Source organism: Lemur catta, chromosome 2 (genome assembly GCF_020740605.2).
Source record: "Lemur catta isolate mLemCat1 chromosome 2, mLemCat1.pri, whole genome shotgun sequence".
NCBI lineage: Eukaryota > Metazoa > Chordata > Mammalia > Primates > Lemuridae > Lemur > Lemur catta.
In genome coordinates, this window is record NC_059129.1 from 26,753,727 (window position 1) to 26,760,732 (window position 7,006).

Below are 7,006 nucleotides of genomic sequence, written 5' to 3' on the forward strand. Positions count from 1 at the left end.
GCAGAGCACCTGGGCAGCACTCGGGGCAGGACAAGAGGGAGGGGTGGCCCTGGGCAGGAAGGGCAGGAAGCTGGGATTTGAGAGATCAGTGGGGATTCTCCAGATGGGCAGATTGGAGTCAGAGATTCTGTAAGGTGAGAAGACCCCCTCATTCAGGGATGGGGGATGCAGCGGGCTGGGATGTTCATGCTGTAGTGCGCGTGCCTGCAGTACTCACGGGCAAGCCGGGCACAGCGGGGAGGGAGGCTGTGTCCGGCCAGGCCCCACCCAGCCTGTCTGCTCTTCCCCATCCAAACCCGCGCTCAGCCTGGGTGTCCCCATTGCTCCCCTTAGGCTCCCCCAGCACCTCCTCCTTCCTCTTCCCATCAACTCAGCCCTGGGCCCTCCTCTGTGACACCCCCCCTCCTGGTCCCACCTGCTTGTCCAGTCACACTTGGTACGTGAGGGCCCGGATGGTTCCCCGTCAGGGTTTACACACACTGATCCCCCATAGCCTGGTCCTGCTCGGCTCCCCCAACCAGCCCCGGCCCATCCACGCAGCGCCAGGAGCAGGAAGAGGGAGAGGGAGAGGGAGAGCGTGCCGGAGACAGAAGGGCTTTGCCCAGAGTCACAAGTGGCAGACTCAAGGCAGACGAAAGCCTCCTCCATCTGGGTGGCAGGCGACCCCAACTGTGGCTCGTCCTTGAATCCCATCTTGTAAAAAATCATTTGCACATTTGAATTCAAAGCCCCTCAAAACAGTATAAACACCACCATCCTGAGTACCATAAAAACCACATTGAGCATTTATGGAAATTCAAACATGTGTATTAACATATGGCAAGAATTTCACTTACTGCATCTTTTTAGCATTGGACTGATGCACGAGGCATCTGTGCGAAAAGCGTTGGAAGAGAAGCTTCAGAAAAGAGCAGACCGAGAAAAAGGCTGTCGCAGGGGCTGGCTGGCAGGGCTGCAGGGAAGCCCGAGGGTCTGTCCCTGGCCGGGGCTGGTGGCTTCAGCAGAAGGCCCGCCGAGGGGCAGGACGGCGTGCACACATGGCATAGTCATTCACCCGGGACCCTCCGAGGCAGCCCCCTGCCCCGCAGCCACCCTCCTTCTTTCTTCCCTCATTTTCTTCTCTTTCCACCTCTGAGAAGCAGATGGGTGTCAGGAGTTGGGAGCAAGAGGAGGCTCTCCCGGTTCTTTTCTCCCACCTCCGGCCCCAGCAGAACCGAGTCGAGTCATTCTGCGCCCTGCAGCCCACAATGGAACTTTGATGGGGTCTCAGGGTAGGGCTGTCATCAGCTTCTACCTGGAACCGGCAACCAAGTGTCCCTGTGGCTGCGTCTTCCCCATGACCCCGCCTAAAGTCAGGATCAGTTCTCTTTTCCCTTAAAGGAGCGTTTGTGGTTCCAGGTCACATGGGGTCCTGCTCACGGGGCCAACCCCTCATGCTGGTGCTGGGCGGCGTTGCCAGGGGTGGCAGACCCAGGCAAGATTGCCAAGGTACCTGCCAAGACTGCCAGACTACCCTCACCAACTGGACGTTCTGACAGTCAGTAGGTCCCGGAACGTATCCTCCACACTATCTTGGCCTTGACTTGGCAGCTAGGGCAGTCCCAGGCCCGTACATGGGCCCTACACTGATTGCTCCAGCCAGCACATGGCGTGGAGCCGTGCTCAGGGACATGCTGGTCACTCTGAATTGCTTCGAAAGAACAAGCCAGGCTTGGAAATTGCCACTGGCCCAGGGTGAGTTACGGTTTAGATGAAACAATTAAAAAATATGCTTTGAGTTACTTTGATCCTCCGTGTCTTTGAGAAGAGGCCAGGTGGGCTTTCAACTTCCTCCTAAGCCAGAGACCATCCCAAAGGGTGATGCGAAGAACTTGCCACGTGGCCGTGGTGCCCGTGGGACGAGGGCTTCGCAGCAGACCTGCTCGTGTCATTGCACGAACATCAAGCACAGAGGTACTAGACCCTCAGCGCCTTGCAGAGTCAGGCCTGGGGCTGGCCCTCTGTCATCTGATTGGGGTCTCTCCTAATTGAGAGATAGGGGATGCGAGTAAAAAGCCATATTCCTGGTAGCAAGTTGGAGCACTGTCGCCATTGCACAAACACGCTGGCTGCCACGCAGGGCTCTTCTGGTGTGGGGGTCTGTGGGCCTTTGGGTTCCCTTGTCCAGGGCTGAGCAAGGCTGTCTTGCTCTCAGGTGACACGATCACAGCCTGAGGCGGCAGCGAGGGGTAACCGGGCCACTCTGGAACTGGGAGCCTCCATCGATTCTTCCTGCTGGCAGCTTTCCAGGTGCACTCTGATGACATGTTCTGCTGTGGTGTCCTATGTGTCAATTGGCGGCCTGGGGTAGACTGTGGACCCCTGGCCAGGTCCCCACAGTGCCCACTGAAGAACAACACCAGGTCTCAGCCTTACACAGAAAGGAGGAAACTAATTCACTGACCTCCTGCTCAGGAGGCTGCTCCCGGCTGCACCCGGACACGCAGTGTGCAAAGTGCTTCACACTGTCACTGTTGAGGTGTGCAGCTGCCCGGGGACGGAGGCTTCCCGACCGTCACCTTCTTACGTGGGAGGAAACTGAGAATCAGAGAATTGAAGTGACGGGTCTGGGGCCACACGGTTGGTGGATGGTAGGGACAGGACCCAGAACTGCAAACATCGTGCCCTGTCTCCTGGCCCGTGCATGGGTCCCTCTGTCCCCGGAAGACCCCAAATGGGGAAATCTTGACTTTTATATTGAAAAGCCAAAGAGCGGGTCCCATCTTCCTTCCTTGCACAGTGGGTGCTATCCGGGTACCTGCTAGCTCCCGATCAGAGAGCGGACTCTCCTGCTTAGCCGTATTGCCTGTCTCTTCCATCTCTTTAACCATCAGAACCCGACGCTGAGACAAAATAATGTCTAACTTTCCTTTCTTGCCTCGATAAAAATCAGAGCCCCAAAGGTAAAAGTGAAAGATATCAACCGCTCCCCACAGCCGGCATCCTGGATTTGGGGTTGACCCCAACCCTATGAGGTCTCTGGCCAGGCAAAAGGCAGACAAGTCTTCCCAGGTCACTCTTGATTTCCAGCTCCTCTTAAAAAAAAAAAAAAAAAATCACGGGGCCCAGAGCACAAACAAACTGCAGGGAGATAAGACGAGACTCTCTTGCCACCGTCCTGGTATTTTAACGTCCAGAGATGACAGCCCAGTGCTTGCACTGGCAAAGAAGGTGGGGTAATTGATCTACCTTGCGACACCTTTCAGAATGTGCCCCTCCCTGCTTTAATTTCCGCCTTAAGGTGTGGAGAAGCAGGCTGCTTTCCGAAAAAACCGAGAAAAACACATCTTTCCGTTAACCAGGGTTCGAGATGGCCGCCGGCCTTTCTCACACCTACAACCCGAAAGGGCCCCCGAGGTTGTCGAGGAGCCTTTGTAACTGAATCTGTCCCAGCCACCTCCTACTGGAAGAGGTGGGTTTGGATGACCTTCCAGAGGGTTCTGGGTGGCCATGGGAAGTCGAGCTGAGACAGGTCCAGAGACAACTGCATAGGCAGGGAAAGTCAGTTATGGGGTGGGCCGGGGAGGGTCTCTGTGTCTCTGGCATTCAGTACCCCCTGTGATGGGAGAAAGAAACCCCTCTTCACTTCCAAAGGGAACTTTGGCTGACGCCTAGGGAAGCAGGCACGCAGGAGTGCAATGGATGTTTGCCACGAGAGCAGTGGGGGCATCGGCAGGACTCGGGGTACAGGGCGAGCTTCCTGCGGGGCTCAGTGGGGAAAGGAGTGCTTCAAAGTGGCTGGGAGGGCGGGAGGACCTCTCAGAACATTTAGGCAGCAGGGCACCCCTCCAGGGACATAACATGATGGGGAAAAGGCCACATCGAGGGCCTGAGCACCACTGGCTGGGTGACCTCAGGTGGTGACTTCAGGTGTCTGGCCTCAGATTCCTGCTCGTCATAAGAGATGACAACTGACCCCTCAGATTCGCTGTAAGGCCCCCGTGTGCCGGGGGGCATACAGGAGCCTCACACGCTATAAAGCCCCTTCAAAAGTCAGGAGGAAGCCAGCGGGAGTGGACATTGGTCTAGATCCAAGTGACATTTCTGAAATTCCTCTGAGAATCCACCACCATCCATATTCTGCTGGGAAGAGCCTCTGTCTCAGGACAGCCACTGGGACGCGGACAAGAGTGAGCGCATTTATAATTTTCCAAGGGGAAAAAGAGGCGGCCGTCCGCGCTGGCTGGCTCACGGTCACACAAATTTCTGGGCCCTTCCCGAGTAGGCAATGACATCTGGTAACCCCATTGTCTGCTATGTGCAGGGAAGAAAGTGTTAGACACGAGGGCAGATGGAGTTTGCCTAACGTGTCTGTTCTCTTCTTTGCTGCCTTTTCAACTCTTCTTGGGAATGCAGCAAAATAGCAGCTGTTCATAATTTCATGAATAAAGAACTATGTAAATTTCAACTATGAAAATGTGTTGCGTCTCTTGTGGGCAAAGTGTGGTGTACGCTCCCGCTCCGTCTCTATTTCCATCTCGTGCGCATGTTGGAGTTTATCTAAACTGCCTTCTCTGGGCACTGCTCAGTTTCAGATTCAGTCTCGGCTGATTGACGACAAACAGCTTCGCTACCTGTCCCTGCTGGCCAGAGCAGCAGACTCGGAGGCCACGCTCCCAGGTTGCAATTCGAGGTCTGTCGCTTCTCAGTGCGACACATAGGCCTCTATGTGTTCCTTTTCTGATCTGTAAAATGGGTATAATTATGTTTCTTTCATTTGCATAATAATTATGAAAGCCAAGTGTGTTTACAGTTTCTTCCAAATCCCTGCATGAGGCCAAACTTGCCTGCAAAGGATTCCAGCCGTGTTTGTGCGGCCCCCAGCACCTTGCCGGGTCTGCACAGGTACGTGCAGCTCAGGGGCTGTCTCCTTCCCCACACCGTCTAATCCCAGGGCTTCCAGGCAGCCTCTGGACACTGTATTGACACCACATTGCTGGGAGGCATACTGCACTCTTTGCGAACTGCCTTTCTAGTTCATCTCAGAAATGGCAGGAGGGGCTGGGTACGGTGGCTCACACCTGTAACCCCAGCACTCTGGGAGGCCGAGGCGGGAGTATTGCTCTAGGTCAGAAGTTCGAGACCACCCTGAGGAAGAGCAAGACCCCATCTGTACTAAAAATAGAAAAATTAGCCAGGCACAGTGGCATGCACCTCTAGTCCAACCTACTCAGGAGGCTGAGGCACGAGGATCACTTGAGTCCAGGAGTTTGAGGTTGCAGTGAGCCACAGCTGATGCTACTGCACTCTACCCAGGGGACAGAGAGAGACTGTCTTAAAAAAAAAAAAAAAAAAGGCAGGAGGCATCTGGGAGGGATATTAAACCTATGGGAAGGGATCCAAGGTGTGGAGTCAGGACCCATGAGTGGACGCTGTAGTGAATCCAATTTTAGCTCCTTAGAGGGAGGAGTTTTCTGGTAGTGCCTGAAGGACGGACCAGGCTACCCGGGAAAGAGGAGGGTGGAAGCATGGTGGCTGGTTGGTTAGGGTGCTGCAGGGAGCAGCTCTCAGGAGCCACCTGGGGACCTTGCTCAAGTGCAGACTGACTCGGCAGGCTTGGGATGGGGCATCTCCAGCCAGCTCCCAAGTGCTGCTGCCGGCCCCAGGCCACACTTAGGACTGGCTGGTCTTTGACATCTCTCCCAGCCCCGAGTTCCCGTCCTTCTGTGATCCTATGATCAGGTGGCCACTGAGTTACTTCCATGGGGGCCAGTCCTGTTGGCTTGGGCAAGGGGAAGCAGCAACAGGAGTTAGAGAACCTCCCTCCACAGGGCATTCCTTGGCTTTTATCCTCGTGGACAAATGTTTTTCTGTTTTGTGATAAAGGGAGAGCAAGCCCGGCTGCTTCTGCCCCTCCTCCCCGAGGCCATTTGGGAAATCTTGGAGTCAGACTACACTGGAAAACTCAGCCTTGTCTCTGTGCACGAGACCTTGTCTCTGTCCAGTTGTCCTTTGCTGGTGCAGCTCTCTTGCATCCCCCAACCCGATCTGCTCCTGCAAACAGGTCACACTGAGTCAAGCAGGCGTATTCCAGAGGTTTCCCTTCCTTTGCCAGGCACCAGATCTGGTGCTGGAGACACAGAGCTGGGCCAGGCACAGGGCATCTCCTCATGTTGTGCCATGAAAGCAAAGCAGTCAGTACACGAAGAGAGGGGGAAAGACCCCTGTGGACTGGGACACTCAGGGCGGGCTTCTTAGGGGAGGTGAGATTTCAGATGGGCATTAAGTTATGATAGATCATTAGAAACAAGTCAGAGGTGAGGATGGGGAGGGGGTGATGAATGCACAGGAAGACCCCACAGGAAAAGCCCATACAGCAAGCATGAGGGTCACACCACTGGTGGTAAAATGTCAAATGTAGCCGCTTTGGAAAACAGTCTGCAGTTCTTCAAAAGGTTGAACAGAGAGTCACCCTGTGACCCAGCAATCCCACTCTTAGGTACATACCCGAGAGAAATGAAAACATATGTTCCCCCAGAAACTTGCACACATATGCTCATAGCAGCTTTATTTACAACAGCCAAAGAGTGGAAACAACCCAACTGTTCACCAACTGAAGAATGGATAAGCAAATTGTGGTATATCCATACAATGGAATATTATCCAGCCATCAAAAGGAATTGAGCCCTGATACATGCTACACCATGAATGAAACTGGACAGTATTGTGCTAAATGCAAGAAACCAGTCACAAAGGACCATGTATTGGATGGTTCTGTTTGTATGAAATGTCCAGAACAGGCAGACCTGTAGAGGCAGAAAGAAGATTTGCAAATGCCAGGGCCTGGGGCAGGAGAGGGTTGTGGAGTGACGGGTAGAGGGCTTCTTTTTGGGAGTGATGAAAAATGTTCTAAAACTGATGGAGGTGATGGTTGCACAACTTGGTGAGTATACCACAAACTACTGAATGGTGCAATTTACATGGGTGGGGTTGTATAGCATGGGAATTGTGTCTCCATAAAGCTGTT